The 20,994-nt window shown below is 39.2% G+C and overlaps 1 protein-coding gene across 1 annotated transcript in view; it reads left to right on the forward strand.

Annotated features, from left to right (window-relative positions):
- The window catches only part of LOC138700372 (endothelin-converting enzyme homolog), a 30,024-nt gene extending 12,686 nt beyond the window's left edge, over nucleotides 1-17,338 (forward strand). The window contains exons 5-7 of the mRNA XM_069826958.1: nucleotides 11,992-12,116; nucleotides 13,716-13,880; nucleotides 16,361-17,338. The gene's annotated coding sequence lies outside the window, so the exon portion shown is untranslated. The remainder of the gene's footprint in view (nucleotides 1-11,991; nucleotides 12,117-13,715; nucleotides 13,881-16,360) is intronic.
- Nucleotides 17,339-20,994: the final 3,656 nt, after the last annotated feature.

Consider the following 20,994-nt stretch of genomic DNA (forward strand, 5'->3'; position numbering starts at 1 on the left):
TAGGGAGTGTGAGTAGAGGGAAAGCCTATCAACCAAACTGAAATGGGGTTTAGTTGTCGCGTGTCTCCCAGCCGATATTAGTGACAACGTATATTCAGTTCTTATCGGCCGTACCGTCCATTCACTGATGTTTTAGCTAGGGGGTGTGGAGCGCTCTTCCCAGCAGGTAGAGTTTTAGTTAGTGGAAGGGGGTAGTGTTTACTTAGTCTGAAGCAAATCAAGGCCCTATCCTATACAGCCTATCCTGATGCAGCTACTTTATTCGAACCTTAGTTATTAAACAACTCTTGCATATATTATACTGAATAGGCTTAATTAATCTCAAATTTAAAATATGAACTAAAATAATTTGTACATTATCGGGTAAGTGTGAATCAAGATTACAATCTTCAGGCCCTGGTCTTCGCGCCTTTTTGTATTGTCTAATTGTATTTTGCTGAACTATAATTGGCCTCTGGCTGTTGCTCAGCACATAAATATTAATAATAAATAAATACAATTATTATTATTATTATTATTATTATTATTATTATTTTAGGCTTCGTGGAATTGCCACGACAATCGCAAAGTTTACTGCGCACGCGGTATAGACTGTATGAGAATGGGGCGTGCAAAGGATGGAGTATGCCTCTAATGTAAACACTGAGCAGTATACTGCGATTACAATAAAACCACAGTCTACTATATACAGTCCCGAAGCTTGAGGTGATTTTTTGCAAATCTCGTGATAAAGCTCTCCAAGCGGTTAGCAACTAGAAACAATAGACTGTCCACGGTCGACTTTGGACTGTGTCGTATTTCCATCGAGTGCTAGCTCGTTGCGTATTTCACACTGATGCTTGTGAAATGTTCGTTATTGGTTGCAGGGGCGTGTTTTGCGGGCTACCGGGGCTACCGGGGGTAGCCCAAGGAAATTACAAAAGAAAAAGTTTATAATATAACATAATGTAATAATTTTGTATTATTAGTTTTACCATAGTAATTAAAATTAAAGTAATTGTTAGATATATTTTGTGTAATAATAGGGTCAGCGGTAGCCCAAACCCTTTAACCAGTATACGCCTCTGATTGGTTGTAATGAAAATGTTAATGGCTAAAATACAATAATTGGAATAATAATATTTTACTACAGACGTAGAAAAATTAAGTTTGTTTTAATGAAATTTATTGATCACGTTTTATTTTCAATTCTGGTGGGATTATTATTGCTTAGGCCTACTTTTTTTTTCAAAGGATATGTTTTTAATTATAGCTGTTAATTTTGTTGTTATTTTCATTTGTTACTTTACTAGAGACGTAGAAAAAGTCTCTTACAATAAAATTTATTGATCACGTTTTATTTCCAATTATGGTGTGATTATTATTGCTTAACCTCATCCTACTTTGTTAACTACGTAAGCCTACACTACAAGTACCGGAACACGTAAGTTACTCCATTAATTCATATTTCCATTATTATTGTCGTAGAGGGAAATGAAAATTAATATTTATTGTTTTCATAGATAATTATCGCTATAATCTTGAATGAGTGAAGCAATTATAGTAAATTTCAGTTCGTTTTGCACAAACAAAAATAATATTAACCTCTTTCTTGCAGGTATCTTCGAGTTTATGGTGGAATTTAATATACTTCATTAAAATAATAAATTAACTTTATGCATTTAATATTTCAATAATGGAAGGAAGGTGTTAATTTTTCCAAAAGAACACAACGAAAGTATAACATATTTTGTCGTCTACTAGGCGAGAGATCTGCGATGATGAGGCGATAGTAGCGATCCCAGTGGTGGGCAACTACCCATGTTTGCATTTTTACTACATATTGAGCTTCGCGACTGTATATAGTAGACTGTGATAAAACCTTTATCCTGCATTGAAGAAATATAATGAATGATCATTGAAGTAGGAAATGTCTGAACACGTAAATACAAGATTATTTTGTAGTGAGATATATTAACTCTTAAAATTTAATGTAAGATACTCACATCATCCTTGAATATGTGCATTGCAGTGAAGAGTTACGTACATTTTGAGCGATGGTCACTTAAACAGTTTTTATTTTGGGAAAATGTACGTTCAACGTCACACGATATAATATCTACATATTTGAAGAACGGAAATCACTACTTTTTAGTACACCACCTTCGGATGCCTTGTCGTGACTGATGCTACACAATTTATAATACGAAGTTGTGAATAGGCAGAATTTTTAGCAATAATGTTTCTCAACTTACATTTCACTTTTTCTGAAATTAGTGAATTGTTATTTTGGATAACGGTTTGTGATACTTTATCCACTATATTAAGAGCTTATAAGAGTTGTAGCTTAGACGATTCTAACAAGATGACAATTTTGGACACGATTTTAAAATTAGAATCAATGAACAGAATATCTTCCAATAGCTGTTCAGAAGGCAATGGTTTTATAGCTGCAACAGCGGAACTGTCTGTGCTCTCTGAGGGTGGATGTCGTTATTGAGTTCCCACGTTGGAAAGCGCCATTTGAGGGTGGTATCGTTGTTGAGGCCCCACGTTGGACGCCATTTGAGGGTGGTAGGTTATTGTGACTACACGTTGGGCGCCATTTGAGGGTGGGTGCGTCTCGGTGTTGCGTGAGATTCACTCAGGGTAGCCGAGGTACGGTTGTGGTGTAGGTTGATGTCGGGAATAATCCCAAGCCGGCTACTTATATAAAAGGCAGTGTAGATTCCAAAACTATAAGTTTATTGTCGTATTCACTTGGTAAACCCTAGAGTATGTATTTCCGGCTGACTTATAATTCAATCGTTGGTCGCAATTCTGTATCGACTCAGTTGCAGCTCTGAATAAGCTCTATCCGATACTATAAATTCAATACTCTGTCCCGTACACTACGATCGAAGCTCCTAAACGTAGGCGAGTAGTCTCGCCGATGACAAAGTTCAATCTATCGAGTCTTCGCCTGAAGAAAGACTATTAAGTTGGGCCGCCGACACAAAAAAAAGATGTCGTGCCGTCTACACGAAGAAAAGTAGTTATCCTGTCGACACGATGTGAAGTTGTTTTTTCTGATCTCCGCTCCGAAGCGGAATAGTAGTCATCATCTCCGCTCCCCGTCACCCTTATTTATAAAAACCTATCCTACGCTAAAACTAACTATTCTATTGGTTAAAAACTACGTCACTAACTGGCCTAAAATCTATTCCCTATTGGTCCAAAGTGACCTCATAAGCTGGACCAAGATCTCTTCTTATTGGGCGCGAAATATGTCATCTCTAAATTTAGACTTTGGATTTCCCATAACATCTAATTAGTTTGTATATCTCACAAGAATACCCGTTCTTTGGAAAACCCAAGCTTGGCAGTATCTTTCCCACGGGTCCAGTCTAACTCCGGCTTTAGAATTTTATGCTTCATCGAGTCTCTATACGAAAACCCCGCTCAAGGTGGCCCTAAATCTGTCCGATGCTGACAAGTGACGAAACACCTGTGTGAGGAAGCTAATTCTAACGAAGTCGCCAGAACATCCCCGCGAATACATGTAATAGAAATATGGAGACATCACTTCGCTAATAAATCGGTCTCTCCCTCTCCTAATTACTGCTTCAAATGCCCATCTACATAACCATTGGAAATTCCCGAAAGAGTTTCCAATGTTATGAGATGTCCCCGCTTTCTGCCTATAACTAGCCTCATAGTTCCCCCACGCGATCAGCCGGTAACACATTATTTACAATACAGTGAGATTACAATGTCACTACAAACAATTACAATAAATATTACATATATCTTCACAAGCCTCTCTATGTACACAACTCTCACACAATAAGCACAACAATGTACAATTTATATCCACATTTTCATATGTACAATACCATTCATTCACATATTTACATTTATTTGTTAATTGATCAATTACACACTCTGCGTGCTTGGTTGTACCAGCCGCCCTGTACAGGTTCACCTAGCTGTACGCGTGAGACTAACCATCCTACTCTTTCTCATTCCTGCCTCCTAGCCTCTCCTGTTTGAAAGGCCGCAAGAGTTGCTTGTGGTACCTTCCAACAGGTTTACTTTTTCCCCTTTCTACCAATTCGAAAGTATGGTCTCCGTATTTACTTTTAATTTCGTAGGGCCCTTTGTACAGTAGCTCCATGCGTGAGTAACGTCCTCTAAGGGCGGAAGATAACTTCACGTCCCTTAGCAATACCAAATCGCCGGGTGAGGGCTCCCATTTGTGGCGATATCTTTTAACTTTACCGAGTCTATACTCGGCCTTTTTCCTGATTCGGTCGAAAGCTAGTTTACACAGAAGTTCATCACTAGGAGGCTCACCCTCCTGTATTGCCTGCGGCAAACTCTTTATCATGGGATCGGGATCGATCCCTAACATAAGTTTGATCGGAGCTATTCCGGTCGTTGGATTGATAGAGTGGTTCATGACTCTCTCAATCACCTCACATTGCCTAAACCAGTCCTTATGGTTTCGGTGACACAGAATACGGAGGTACAATGATATATCCCTAAGCGCTCTTTCGCAGGGATTACCGCTGGGAAAGTATGCGGAGCAATTGTACAGCTTCACGCCCGCATCTTCCAGCCTTTTGCAAAACACTTTCGATTTATGTACCGACACATTGTCACTGAGCACCGCTGTTACCGGACCGTAAGTCGGTATGTAATCTCTAACCAGCTTGTCAGCACACAATTTACTAGAGATATTTCTTAAAGGGTAAATCTTTACAAATTTTGTGAAGACATCGTACGTAACAAATATGTACCTGTGTCCGAAGGACGATGTGGGCATTGGACCGTGTTCGTCCACTGCTACAAGTTCATTCTTTTTACCCCTGATAATGACTTGTGGTACATTGTCATACCTTACATTTAGAGGTTTCGCCCTCTGGCAGACCTCGCAACGAGATATTACCCTTCTAACCTTCTTTGACAGTTGCTTAATATAAAATGATTCTGACATAGTTAAAATGATCCTATCACTCCCAGAGTGACACATAGATAGGTGAAAGTTATTTATAAGTTCATTCTCCATACTCGCAGGTATGTATATCTTCCACTTCTGGATATCCCTACCATGCAATTTATACAAGATACCAGAGCGCAATCCATACACTTCATCTTTCACCTGTGAGATTTCTCTAGCTTTGTCCATTAAGGCCCTTATCGTGGAATCCTCCTGCTGCAAATCTGCAATTTTCCGAAATTTTCCCGTCAGAGCTCCATTCCTCGTGGAATCAATTTTCATCACGGCAATTTCGTACGCGGGGGCGGTGATAGTTTCCGGTAGCCCCGATTTGGAATTCAAACGAGAGAGACAATCACCAAAGATATTGTCTGCCCCCGGAATATGTCTGATCGTCACATCATGAGCCAAAATTTCGTGCACATATCTAGATATTCTAGAGTTCGTCAATTTGCATCTACTCAGAAACGCTAGGCTTACATGGTCAGTAAATATGATTATCTGCCTATTAAAGATATACTGACGGAACTTCTGTAGTGCGAAGTACACAGCAGAAATCTCTAGTTCCGTGATTGATGCGTTGCTTTCGGTACGCGACAGTCCCCTAGAAGCTGTGGCAATCACATGTCGCTTATTATCTTCATCTGTCTGACATAGAATTGCTCCATATCCATATGAAGACGCATCAGTATAAATCTGAAAAGGTAGGCTGGCGTTAGGCCTTTCCAACAGAATTGAGTCGGCGAAAAGCAGTTTCGTTCGATCGAATGCTTCCTGCTCTGCCGACCCCCACCTGAAGGGTGTATCCTTCTTCAACAATGCTCTGAGTGGGGCTACATGCTTAGCATAATTGACGAGAAACCGATTCTGGTATTGTAGGATACCTAGATACCTACGAACCTGTTTCCGGTTCCGCGGCGGCGGGATCCTCGAAATGCTCTGAATTCTCTCTTGGTCCGGTCTAATTCCGTCAGATGAAATTACGTAACCCAGGAAAACTGTCTCAACTTTAAAAAATGCTGTTTTCCCCAGCTTGACTGTCATACCAGCCTCTCTCAATTTAGTAAGTACAAAATCAATATCCCTAATATGCCTATCAACATTATTGCCATATATAAGAAAATCGTCAATGTACTGTGCCAGAAAACCTCTCGTCGAATCACCAAAAATTATGTCAAGTGCTCTTAGTAGCGCAGATCCAGAACTCGCGATGCCGAATGGGCATCGGGTATACTGATAAACTTTCCCGTTATGTAGGAACGCTGTGAATTTTCTCGAGTCCTCGTCCAGCGGAATCTGCCAATACGAACTGGTCAAGTCTAAACTAGTGAATATAGAACAGTCACTGATACGGCCTAACAAAGTGTCCACTGACTCCGTCCTGAAATTATCTTTAACTGAGAACGAGTTAACGTGTCGGGCATCGATCGTTACTCTTAAGCTTCCATTGGGCTTTCTAACCCAGCACAATGCATTTACGTAAGGCGAGTCTGATACTTCTATAACTCCGTCTTTTAACATATCATTTATGACTTCGTCTGCCTGATCCCTTAAAGATAGGGGGATGGGTCTACATTTATGCCGAAATTCCTCCATTCCTACCACCTTAATTTTGTGTGTGTACACTCTACACAGACCCGGCGCGTCTGAAAAGACATTTAAATGGCTACCTACAACATCCATTAAGCGTTTTCTTTCACTCTCACTCAGGCCGTGTGCCTGGTTAACTTTATCTCTCACTATTTCGAAAGTATCTGTCTTCCTATTGTTAGACGCGACTACCTGCCTAAGATCGCCAAGCGAAATCTCATTACAATATCTGGCCCTACCGCTAATGAGATTACGTCCTATTTGTCTCGCCTGGACTAATTCGCCGATACACAACTCGCATAATCCGCAGTCTACTTGACACACTCCCCTAGTTACCTCGTTACCTTCCCACGGATTAACCTCCATAATTACATTCTTACAAATTTTTAGATGCTCTACGAAAAATAACTCTTCCTGTAATCCTATCTCTTCCGCGGTTCTTTCATCTAACTCCGATCTAGCGCTATTGCTACTGAATGGGACATGGCCTACACTGCCGTTACCTGCCGTAACCCCTAGTCTGTTTTCCCTGAAATCTAATAGCGCGTGCCATTCATAAAAGCTTTCTACTCCAATAATGATGTCGGTAGTCAACCTTTGTATCACAAGAAAAATAGCATTTAATTTCACGTCTCCGCACTCTAACTCGAACCATACTTGATATTTTACCTTTTCCTTCTTCTTGCTTAGGGCGCCCGCACAGTACAGTGAACATATGGGTAACGTTTGCAGTTTTATTCCTGAATCCCTAACCTTTTGAAAAAATTCCAAGCTGCATACATTATTTGTGGAGCCCGAGTCCAACAACACACAACACTTTATCCCAAATATTTTAGCATCTATATAAGGCAATACATAAGTCCCATTATTTTCTAACTCTGGGTTAGTAATCTCGCTCTGTCTCTTTACGCTTACCGCGTTGGTGGATTCTTTTGATAGTGACTTATTGCACTTAGCTACAGAAATCTCCGAACCCTTGAGACTTCTGTCTAGCAGTTTCCCGAGTGTGACGCAGTCGGTTCCACTGCTACCTCGTCTCTATTTCTACAATTTATAGGCTCCCGGCCCATATTCATTCTGACCGGACTTTGCTGACGTCCGTTCATATCCCTATTCCTACTTTGTCCCACGTTACACGGTGTAGGGGGCCTATTGCACCCTTGTGAGGCCATTTCTTGTAGGACGTCTCGCCTATCTCTCTCCTGCTCCTGTCTCCTCCAATCACCTCGATTTTGCGGTCCCCTGCTAAAATTAGGCTGCCAGAATCCCTGTCTGTAATTTCTGTTCCTAAGCCAGTGTGGTTGGGTTCTAAGCCTACTATTTCCGTTCTCTTGTCTTCCCGTGTACCATCGTATGTGGTTAACCCTACGCACGGGACCAACACCTCCTCGATCGTTTCTCATCCTGTTGTGACTGCTCTGGTTGTTCCTAATATTATTGTAAGGGCCCCCAAAGGGCGGGTCAATCCTTCTCTCCCTGTTGGGACTATTCCCTCCGTTCTGACCATTATGGTATCGACTATATGCATTGTTGGGGCTCCTATCACAACCCCAGCTACTCTGATTTTGGGATCCTGTCCTTGGGGATGAAAAGGCCGTACTTGCCCCCTTCCCCGCTTTCTGGTCGGTGGGGCTTGAACCCTTTCCTTTACCATGTTCGTAATCTGCCTGTCCATTACATTCATAGTGCGTGGCGTCCGAACCGTCCAGCGCAGTCAATAAATCTATTGTTTCCCCGAAGTCTCGGGGCCCTGCTACGATCAGATTATATCTGATGTTCTCTGGATACTGCGAAATCACAGTTTGGATCAGCTCTGAATCCGGTATTGGCGGATTGAGGCTTTTCCCTTTCTTAACAAGTTCAAGAAAATAATCTATCATAGAGACGCCTCTTCCCGCGTCAAACCTACTCTGATTAATTTCCTTCCTAATTCTTTGTTGTTGTCTTTGTCCCCAGTATCTCTCCGAAAATTTTTCTCTGAATTCCTCATAAGTGACATTATCCCCTAGGGCCACTAGCGCCCAGTTGAGTGGTCGGCTCTTTAGGCTCTTTCGTACGACAGTCATTTTTAAGTCATCCGGCACCCCTCTTACTCTAAAGTACGTTTCTAGCTCACTTATGTAGTTATGTGGGTTTGAAAATTCAACCTCATCAAAAATAGGGTAACCAATCTCATTCAAAATGTGAGTGGGGTACTGGGGACGGCCTAAATATGCCTTGTCGTTTACATTTATCAACTCACTACGCACATCATCCCGTGAGGTCTGACATTCCTCACCAACACTATTGTTAACATGTCTTACATTTATGTTGCTACCTGATGCCGGGCTCTCGCTTGTGCCCTCTTGTCTAGAAACTGCACGGTCCGAGCTGCTATGTCCGCTTAAATTTGCGGGACTACCCCCATTTTGTACGTCGTTTATTGAGTTCAGTTTACTTCTTAATTCTTCCAAACATTCGTTATCCGCCCTTTCTTTATTCTTTATGGCTCGCTTGAGACCGTCCACTTCCTGATCCATCTCACCTATTTTCTCTTCCACCGAATTCTGAATTTCCCGAACCTTTTCCACTATCGTTTCCTCAACAGCTGATTTTAGATCGCTATTCTCTCTAGTAGCGCTATCTCTAACTCTAACTTCTAAATCCTTCATACTTTCTGACATCCTATCCATAGCTATCTTCAATTGGTTCTCCATTCCGATCCCATTCTCGGCTAACTTCCCCTCTAGCTTCTCTATTTTGTCCTCCATCTTGTTTCCTCTTTCCGCTAATTTTGCAATATGATCTCTAATCTCTCTCGAACTTTCCCCCAATCTATTTTCCATTTGTTTTATCTGCTCTCTACTTTCCCTTGAGTTATTTTCTAATTTATTTTCCATTTGTTTTATTTGTTCTCGACTTTCCCTCATAATCTGCTCTCTACTTTCCCTTGAGTTATTCTCTAATTTAGTTTCCATTTGTTTCATCTGTTCTCTACTTTCCCTTGAATTGTTGTCTAATTTATTTTCCATGAATTGTCTCATCTGCTCCCATAACTGTTCTAGCGTCATTTCCCCTTTGCCACTGTCTCTACTCTGTTGCTTTTCCACCGTTCGCTCTCCCTCTATTTCTTGTCCTGCGTTATTCTCGACCTCCTCCCTAATTTCCATAATTTCCTCGTCCTTCCTTTGCTCCATGGTTCCCTTGTTTCTATTTCCTCGTCTTTCTCGTATTTTCCTAACTACCTTACTCCTATGGCTACGTAGTATCATCTATATGCTACTCTGTCATCTATCCGACGTTCGCTTTCCCAATAATGATCTAACTAGGCCTGTATTTGCCCTCTGCTCACTTCCAACAAATTACGCAATACACTTATTTCACTCTTTCCCCCAAAATATCACACACAAAAAAATACATATATATATATATATATATATACACCCGAAATATCACACCAGAAATTGAAACATATACACTTTATAATTATTCCCCCAAAATATCATATACATATATACACATTTATACGTCTTCTATTCATACTTGCCACAGCCTCTCCGAGTCGCCTTCTCTGGTGGTCCCCGTGTTGTCTTCTCTAGTGTTGTCGTGATGTCGCGATGGCTTGGTTCTGTTCCCGCCTTCCAGCGTCGTTCCTCGGCTATGCAGGGCTGCACTGCTCCGTCCGGTCCTCCTCGTTGTTTGGTGCTGTGTTCGCACCCGGGGCCGGTCACTGGAACAGCTGTCTTCCTTCGAGCCCCACGTTGGGCGCCATTTGAGGGTGGATGTCGTTATTGAGTTCCCACGTTGGAAAGCGCCATTTGAGGGTGGTATCGTTGTTGAGGCCCCACGTTGGACGCCATTTGAGGATGGTAGGTTATTGTGACTACACGTTGGGCGCCATTTGAGGGTGGGTGCGTCTCGGTGTTGCGTGAGATTCACTCAGGGTAGCCGAGGTACGGTTGTGGTGTAGGTTGATGTCGGGAATAATCCCAAGCCGGCTACTTATATAAAAGGCAGTGTAGATTCCAAAACTATAAGTTTATTGTCGTATTCACTTGGTAAACCCTAGAGTATGTATTTCCGGCTGACTTATAATTCAATCGTTGGTCGCAATTCTGTATCGACTCAGTTGCAGCTCTGAATAAGCTCTATCCGATACTATAAATTCAATACTCTGTCCCGTACACTACGATCAAAGCTCCTAAACGTAGGCGAGTAGTCTCGCCGATGACAAAGTTCAATCTAGCGAGTCTTCGCCTGAAGAAAGACTATTAAGTTGGACCGCCGACACAAAAAAAAGATGTCGCGCCGTCTACACGAAGAAAAGTAGTTATCCTGTCGACACGATGTGAAGTTGTTTTTTCTGATCTCCGCTCCGAAGCGGAATAGTAGTCATCATCTCCGCTCCCCGTCACCCTTATTTATAAAAACCTATCCTACGCTAAAACTAACTATTCTATTGGTTAAAAACTACGTCACTAACTGGCCTAAAATCTATTCCCTATTGGTCCAAAGTGACCTCATAAGCTGGACCAAGATCTCTTCTTATTGGGCGCGAAATATGTCATCTCTAAATTTAGACTTTGGATTTCCCATAACATCTAATTAGTTTGTATATCTCACAAGAATACCCGTTCTTTGGAAAACCCAAGCTTGGCAGTATCTTTCCCACGGGTCCAGTCTAACTCCGGCTTTAGAATTTTATGCTTCATCGAGTCTCTATACGAAAACCCCGCTCAAGGTGGCCCTAAATCTGTCCGATGCTGACAAGTGACGAAACACCTGTGTGAGGAAGCTAATTCTAACGAAGTCGCCAGAACATCCCCGCGAATACATGTAATAGAAATATGGAGACATCACTTCGCTAATAAATCGGTCTCTCCCTCTCCTAATTACTGCTTCATCTCCAATGCATCAATTACCTCCATTATTTTGCCGTAATGTTCTGCATAATAATTAACAGCATCCAACCACGTTCCCCAACGGGTCAAGACTGGCTGCGGGGGTAAGAGTATTCCAGGGGCAATTATTTGGAACAGCAACACTCTCATTGTAGTATGTTTGATTGAATTCTTGTCTGCACTGAACAAATGTTAAGCTTTGACTATTCCAACCACAGTAATCCAAAAACAAGTGCTTACATAGGTATACATTAACAGTAGCTCCTCTATCTATTTGGACCGGTCACAACTCTCAACATGAACTGCTTATACTACGAGACCGGGCGGTCGCTCACCTCCTCTATACTACCGTACATCGGCAACCTGATTGCATGCTGCGTGTGGCAATTCAACGAAGTCTAATTATTATTAATATTATTATTACAATACAAAATGGTCGTGATGAACTTAGCAAGACACGATAGATGAAGTTAAAAATGTATAAACATGAATGTTTAAGATATTTGTGTGCTACTTATTCACCAACATAATATTAAAAATAATGAACTGCCTGAATTTCAGGTAAGGATTATGGAAAGGACGGGAAAAAAGCGTCATGGTGGAACAAGGACATGTTGAAGGCTTACGAAGACAGAGCCCAATGCTTTATCAAGCAATACAGCAATTTCGGGCCTACTGACAATAAGGTATTACCCTCTATCATTAGGCTATATAATTGTACTGAATTGCATAAATAACTATTATGTTCGGAATATGCATGATAAGAACTTTCTTCTGTTAAATTTTAACGTACCTTGTTAACATGTTTCGACCTATTTTCGGTCATCTTCAGAACTGGTAGTTGTTGGTCTTGGCGCCTCTTGTTTCCTGTGAGGGTGAGTTCGTAGTGTAGAGTCAAAAAGTGTATGTGTTTTGAAATTGAGTTGTGTGTTGAGAATATCTTTGGGGTGTGTTTTCGTGTGTCTGTATATTTCATATTGTTCTAGTGTGTTGAGTTTCTGGCTTTTTGGTTGTATGTACAATATTTCCATGTCTGTGTTGATGTCTCTGTAGGTGTTGTTGGCATTTGTGATGTGTTCTGCATATGTGGAGGTGATTTGTAATTTTGTTATGGCTGTGATGTGTTCTTTGTAACGTGTTTGAAATGATCTGCCTGTCTGTCCTATGTAGAAGTTGTTGCAGGTGTTACATTTGAGTTTGTATAAGCCTGTGTGGTTGTATTTATTTGTTTGTGTTGTTTGTGTTGTTTGTGTGTTGAGATGTTTTTGTAGTGTTATTTATTCTGTATGCGATGTTGTAATTTAATTTCTTCAATGAGGTTGCAATTTTATGTGTGTTTTTGTTTTCGTATGTTAGTGTGATATATTTTTTGTGTTCCTGTGTTTGTGTTGTATTTTTCTGTTTTTTTTTTTTTTGTGGTTTTGTTTTGTCTTACGTATTATGTTGTCTATTATGTTGGGGTTGTATCCGTTTTCTTGTGCTATGTATTTGATTGTGTTTAGTTCTTCGTTCTAATCCTGTTGATTCATTGGATGTTGAGTAGTCTGTGTACCACACAGGCGTATACAAACTCAAATGTAACAACTTCTACATAGGACAGACAGGCAGATCATTTCAAACACATTATAAAGAACACATCACAGCCATAACAAAATTACAAATCACCTCCACATATGCAGAACACATCACAAATGCCAACCACACCTACAGAGACATCAACACAGACATGGAAATACTGCACATCCAACCAAAAAGATAGAAACTCAACACACTAGAACAATATGAAATATACAGACACACGAAAACACACCCCAACGATATTCTCAACACACAACTCAATTTCAAAACACATACACTTTTTGACTCTACACTACGAACGCACCCTCACAGGAAACAAGAGGCGCCAAGACCAACAACGACCAGTTCTGAAGATGACCCAAAATAGGTCGAAACATGTTAACAAGGTACGTTAAAATTTAACACAAGAAAGTTCTTATCATACATATTCCGAAGTTATACAGTGTTAAAAGTTGTGTAATCAAGATGTAACTATTACGTATTCAACAATTGTAATGGGAACTGATAATGATGCATTGTATACATTTATGTATTTGTAAGTTATAGTTATGTATTTGTACAAAGTATTTAGTGCTATGTAATTAATTATAAACCTAATATTGACCTAACCCATGGTAAAATACTGCAGGGTTCAATAAAGTCGGATATTCTATAACAACATATAATAGGAACTGAAAGTTCTTGAAACATCACAAATTTTCTTTTAGGTAAACGGAAGGCGTACATTAGCGGAAAATATAGCAGATAATGGAGGAATCAGAGAAGCATACTGGGCGTACCAGAAATATAAAGAACGTCACGACCCTGAACCGGCCCTTCCAGGGCTAGAAGAGTTCACACACGATCAGCTTTTGTTCCTAGCCTTCGCTAATGTAAGTCTGTGTTACTTAAATCTTTCTTAATAGTAATGAAATTTAGGTAACTATTGCGTTATTCATTTTTTTTTTCGATAATTACATCTTCATATTTAGTACTTATTTCTACATAAAATACAAGCAAGCTCCTGTTCGGGAGCGGTTTCTATAAATATATATTGTATACTAAAGAACATAACAAAGATTCAATAATATTATTTTAAAACCATAAATTGCCGTACTGATTTCGTGACACCACTTGTGTACAGCTGTTTCTTCTAGACTATTTGTTGGATTTTGATCTTATTCAGTATCTAAGAGTCAATTTATTTCGTAATATCGTAAACGAAACATAATAGTGCTTTTAGTAAAACATTTATGAAAACACAGTGGCTATGGTAAAAGGTAAAGCTATTCCCCATATACACCATGGAGGTGCTTGGATGGCGTGGAGGTAGAGCGCCATGCTTTTTTGACCTAGGCCAGTGATGTCAAAGCAAGCGCATTTTTCTGACCTTGACGTCGTGAGCGGGTATCAAGCGCTAAGTATGGAAAGAGGAAGGGTTGTGTATATGAATAAGCAGCCTGTTGGATTAAGAAAACAGTGGTGAACAAACTTCAAACGGAACGTGAAATTTTATGTCGTTATTTTTGTATGGCTTCTTTCTGTTTAATACTATCTATATTGTCTGTAAAACAAAAGTACTAATACCAATTTCTTAATATTGCACTTGTGTTTTAAATGTTAATAACATAATCAAGAGTAAAGAAGAAATATTCACATAAATTCCATAGTAGTACAACTATACTGTACTAAATGGATGAAACACATCATTCATAAAGAAAGTGATATCCCAAAAAAAGAGACTGAGTATGACATGATAAGTTGGAATTGATATTGATGGTCCTTTAGCCTTATAAAAGTAATCAATAAACTAATCAAAACAATATTACAGTACAAAGCAAAGTCACCTAGGTGCTGTATATGTTTTAATTGTATCTAATATTCCATAACAAAACTCTTATCGCATTATGCTTTTAAGGTGATATTGGTGAGCAACTTCCTATCATCAGAATATTAAATTATTTTCTCGAAATATGCTGAAGCTATAGAGCTGACATTTTTACAACACATGGGCACGTATCTTTTGCTTATGATGTAACAGTATTTCCTTTGTTAATAATTTTCTTACAAACAATTTCCATGCGAATATTTTCAAATTTTTTCAATACACAATCTTCAGTAATACGTATTTACGGTTTATTAGATTTACGAAAACAATTCTGTAAGGCTACTAAATAAATAGGCTTACATCTGAAAATTTCACTTTACTATTAAAAAATTGAGAAAATATTTCTTTTGAATAAAAAAAGTCAAACTTGTGAAAAATGAGCATTAAAATTTAAACTTTCATTCTTATAATGCACTTAAACTTCTCAGACAAATCTAAAAATTACCATGGATACAGTTTTAATACGTTCTCTTCCCTTTATTTATTGAATCAGTGCAGGCCATCCCTGAATATAGCTCGACCAAGCGGCATATACCACCTCTTTCGTCTGTCTCTTCCCTTTCCGCTGTAAAGCTCTCAGGCTCTCCTGAGTTCTAAAGCGCGCGCTTGCTCCTATGGGCATCAATTGACATGACTGACCTAGGCACTAGAATGATGTGATGTGGTCGGCATCACAATCTGATCGTCTTTTTTCCCTGTCATAGACTAGACAATGACTGCCAAATTCATAATAAAACATCATAGCCTACTAGTTTTTTCGGGGCGGCCGGGTAGCTCAGTTGGTAGAGCAGCTGGCTACAGACTGGAAGGTCCTGGGTTCGATCCCAGGTGGTGATAGGATTTTTTCTCGTTGCGAAACTTTCAGAACGGCCCCAAGGTTCACTCAGCCTTCTATAAAATTGAGTACCGGGTCTTTCCCGGGGGTAAAAGGCGGTCAGAGCGTGGTGCCGACCACACCACCTCATTCTAGTGCCGAGGTCATGGAAAGCATGGGGCTCTACCTCCATGCCCCCCAAGTGCCTTCATGGCATGTTACGGGGATACCTTTACCTTTTTTACTAGTTTTTTCTTGATTTAATGTTATGTTTTATTTAACGACGCTCGCAACTGCAGAGGTTATATCAGCGTCGCCGGATGTGCCGGAATTTTGTCCCGCAGGAGTTCTTTTACATGCCAGTAAATCTACTGACATGAGCCTGTCGCATTTAAGCACACTTAAATGCCATTGACCTGGACCGGGATCGAACCCGCAACCTTGGGCATAGAAGGCCAGCGCTATACCAACTCGCCAATCAGGTCGACTTCGTGATTTATTGATTAGGCCTATGTATAATAAAGTGAAAAATGAAACTGTCTGTTTTGTATCAAGAAAAACCTAATCCTTGAAATTAATTAAAAATATTTAAAATAAAATTAGGCCTATTACACTCTTTCTTGTGACCTGGAATGTGCACTAATGGAAAACTATGGGACATTCTTTTACAGATATGGTGCCTGGATGAAGGTCCAGACTACAACGATATCGCTACTAGGGACAGCCATAGCCCTGGGCGATACAGAGTCCTAGGTTCGTTATCCAATTCACCAGAATTCGCAAAGTCGTGGAACTGCCCTGCAAACTCATCCATGAGTCCATCAAAGAGATGTATTATATGGTGACAATCTGCGCCTGACATATTTCTAAAACTAAAGGGACCAAGAGTACTTGGGAGTGTCTCCTTCGAAACCTCTCACTCCGAATTCTGCTCAAGAATTAAATAAATGTACAAAAAGAGAAACACCATACACTGCGGTGGCCTGGAAAAGTACGTACTCCACGAAACTTTGGAGTGTCCTGAGGCTGTTCTTACGATTAAGCTATTTATTTATTGTCACTGGGAAGAACCTGCTACGCGTACAAATTATATTTTATTATAATGTTCATGAAAACAACTGAATGTGTTAGTAACGAGTATTTGCACTATGTCTTGAAGGAAATAACTCTGCCAAGTGGTTTTTATGCTCATTATTATTATTAAATATCCGCGGAAAGTAACCCTAATTCACCAAGCGGTATGCTAGGGTTTTAGTTTTTGTTATACGTTATACTACTTATCTATACTACTTATTTTTACACAGATAATGGTGAAATATCTACAGTCTTTTAAAGATAAAGTTTAGCAAGTCTATAAATTGTCTGTAGCAACAAGGTTTTTTGATCACTTCACATAGTGGAGCCAGCGAATAGGGATTATAAAGAATGGACACAGCGAATTCTCCTGTGTTTTGTTTCTCTGTGCGCCAGCGTTTAGTTCCACTTTCAAGCGCTAGAGGTTAGTGTAATCGAGCATACGCTAAGATAATAATTGAGAACAGAGTTGAGACACAGGATCCAAACATCGCCTACCTTATTGCATAATCCAGTAACGCTTTGCTTCAAATAAATTCAAGTTAACAGCTTTTCCTTATTTCTCAGTGACAAACTAGTTGTAATAATAATATTTTATATTCCAGATATAATAAATTATATTATAAAATAATATAATACATTATAAAATTAAGTATCGAATTCGTTTAATATTTGTATATAATATAATATAGGTATATGGTTTTACTTCTCGTAAGAGTTTTGTTTTTCCATTTTCAGCGCTATCAAATCATTACATATTTTAATTGTTGTTGGGGTCAACGTCTCAACTCTCATTATAAAGGAACTCTAGAGTCTAGACATTAGAGTTAATGACGGATTTATTATTTTATGGATCCATTTTATTTTATTTGAGTACATAATGTACCTAGATGTATTAATTATATGTGTTATATTTCCGCTGTGTCGACTGCTAGCTGGTGTGATGTCAGCGCCAACTCTAGGGAGAAAGCAGAATCTCACGCTTTAGCTGGCTTGAAGGTCATTGAAATCAGTCCGGCTACATCAAAGGTACCGACGCGAAGTGTCCATTCTTTATAATCCCTATTCGCTGGTGGAGTCCTGTATTCGGTTTTGCAGTCCAGAAGATGTGTCTTTATTTGAAATCTCTTTGCTTCAATAATAGGACAGTCAAATAGAAGGAGTTTCACACTGTGGAGGTCTTCGCGGCAGGAGCATGTAGAGTCGATGTCTGCTGGAATGTTTAATCTGTCGAAGTACCAAATTTCCCATGTCCAGAAAGAAACTGCATTGTTACGAAAGTAGGTTTGAAGTGATGGCTTTTGAGTCGGTCGTGGATTGTTGGGAAGTAGGTGTCTCTTGTTAGTGATCCGGTTGTGTTTGTCGTCCATCTAGTATTCCAGTTTTGATGAGTCTGTTGTCGTATTTGTTTCTTGATATATGATATTTTGTGCTCATTAAAGACACTATTTATTGGGTTTAATTCCGATCTAGAACGATGTATTTTAACGGGATACAAATCTGAATATGGCTTCCTTCGGAAGGGAAGTAAAGTCGTGTACAATACCATATTCACGATTCGTAAAGAAAACAAAAGAATCTTAAGGTATTTATCTAACATTTTGGAGAAAAATCTGCAATTTTAATCAAAATTTTTTCAACTTCTTTTCCCCTGATTACTTGACAGAAAATTAAGGATTTTCACACAAAATAAATAGGGGCCAATATTTTAATGCGAAAACTGACATTTCTTGGTCCACAGTTTTTATGTTACAACAAAATTTCAACAACTGACATTTTTTAAATTTCCCTTAGAGACATTTATAGACATCGCGCAAATACTCCAAAAATAAAGACAATTCGATCTTAATTAAAGTTTGAATTTAGAAAACAAGTGACGAACTTAAAAGAAAAAGTAAATGCAACATGAGGTTGAGTGTGGAATTTGTTGCTACGTCTTTTTTTTTCTGAGGAGGACGTTGTCGAATTCATCGAGGCTGTGTGAATATGGAGCTAGAATTTAATTTGTGATTTTCCGGTCTGAATTGTAAGTACTGCATTAGTATATAGTGGTGAGTTGTGCGAATGAATCAAAGTGAACTCGAGAATAGGTTATAGGGTAAATGTTGGTAATATCGTGGTATGAGTAATATTATGATAGTTCTTTTTGAGAATGTATTACAATTTTACTGAGCGAGAGGTAGGTCGGTTTTTTGCGTCAACGTATTAAGAAAATGTTCGTGGACAAGTTTCAACACAAAACTGGTCCTTCTCTCACTCAGAAAAATCGTAATAAATTCTCAAAAATAACTATTACAATATTGCTCGTATCACAGTATTACCAACCTTTACCCTACATCTTAATTCATAGTTTTAATCTATATTCTAAAACAGAGCATTTTGGAGACATAAAAGAAAATAATTTACTTAGCACATAAAATTCCTTGCCAGTTTTCTTTCGTTTGTTGTGTGATAGACGTTCATATCTTTTAAATTATAGAATCTACATTTTAGAGTGTGAAATGTTAGAAGTCTTACCATTACTGAAATATATTTAAAGAAAATGTCATTTAACATATTTTTATCACGTTGGAAATATAATTTTTATACTTAGAGAAATTTTAAATATTTAAACTTGAGTGTATAGTAGTCAATAGGCCTATAATTTTTTATTTAGTAGTTGAAAAATAGTATTATAACGAAATTTTTAGATAATGTTTGTAAAACTGCCCTAAAAGAAGTGATTGACAGTGTGTTTTAGTGTTTTCAGCACACAGTTGCACTTGTAACTTAATTTTTATGTCTGTTGTTCTTGATTCTGTCACCCGCCGTAGCGTCGTGGCCTAAGGAATTATGTTTAGGACTCGGTTACGGAATGAGCGTTGGTTCGAGTTCTTATGGGAAGAAATTTTCTCGTGCAATTTCGGCCAGTGTATTGGACCGATGCCCACCTAGCATCGTGACGTATTAGGGGACCTGCGATAGGTAGCGAAGTTCGGTTACGAAAACAGCTAAAACGGCTGGGAATACCGTTGTGCTAATCATGCGACACCTCCTTCTGGTTGGATGATCGTTCACCTCTGCTGAGACATGTGAACGCGAGGCCAGCAGCCAGCTGGTCGGCCTTGGTCCCTCATGGGTTGTTCATGCCACGGATAGACACTCTTGATTCTTTCTTGTACAGAACCATTTATGCGAAAAAGTCACATGAGAAATAGCCCTATGTGAAGTCATAGTTCATCTCCATATATACAATAGTGGCAAAAAAAACCGGACCGACCCTTGTAGCTGATTTCAGAGCCTTGTTCACTCCAGAGCACGATAGACTGGTAACTAAGACTTTCGTGGTTCGAATCCTGCCTAGGAAGGAAACTTTTTTTCGTTCCTTATTCAAATCTATTCCCAATACTTTTCGATTGCAGCGATATTTTACTACTTAATTAACTTATTATTCCCACAACATGAATTTTACCAGCAATCGAAAAGTATTGGGAATAAATTTGAATAAGGAACAAAAAAAAGTTTCCTTCCCAGGCAGGATTCGAACCACGAAAGTCTTAGTTACCAGTCTATCGTGCTCTGAGTGAACAAGGCTCTGAAATCAGCTACAAGGGTCGGTCAAGTTTTTTTTGCCACCAACATACATACAAACAAACATACATACATACATACATACATACATACATACATACATACATACATACATACAAAGAGTTCTGCCCAAGGGCAGGTCTTTCACTGCAAATCCAGTATTCTCCAATCTTTCCTATTTTCTGCCTTCCTCTTAGTCTCCGCATATGATCCATATATCTTAATGTCGTTTTTCCATCTGATATCTTCTCCTACCCTAAGCTCTTCTCCCGTCCCCCATTCCTTCCAGTGCATCCTTCAGTAGGCAGTTTCTTCTCAGTCAGTAACCCAATCACTTCCTTCTTCTCTTTCTGATCAGTTTCAGCATCATTTTTTCTTCACCCACTCTTTCCAACACAACTTCATTTCTTATTCTGTCTGTCCACTTCACACGCTCCATTCTTCTCCATATCTATATTTAAAGTGCTTCTATTTGTTTCTCTTCATTTCGTCGTAATGTCCATGCCATACAATGCCATACTCCACACAAAGCACTCTTCCTTATTTCTTTCTGCTGAGGTCTGCAAAAGATGTTCCTTTCATTTACATATATTGTCCCAAAATCTAACAAAGAAAATGAGATTTGAAAAAAAAATTGAAGTGTTAAACTTTGACCATCAAT

The sequence above is a fragment of the Periplaneta americana genome, chromosome 5 (genome assembly GCF_040183065.1).
Source record: "Periplaneta americana isolate PAMFEO1 chromosome 5, P.americana_PAMFEO1_priV1, whole genome shotgun sequence".
NCBI classification, from domain to species: domain Eukaryota; kingdom Metazoa; phylum Arthropoda; class Insecta; order Blattodea; family Blattidae; genus Periplaneta; species Periplaneta americana.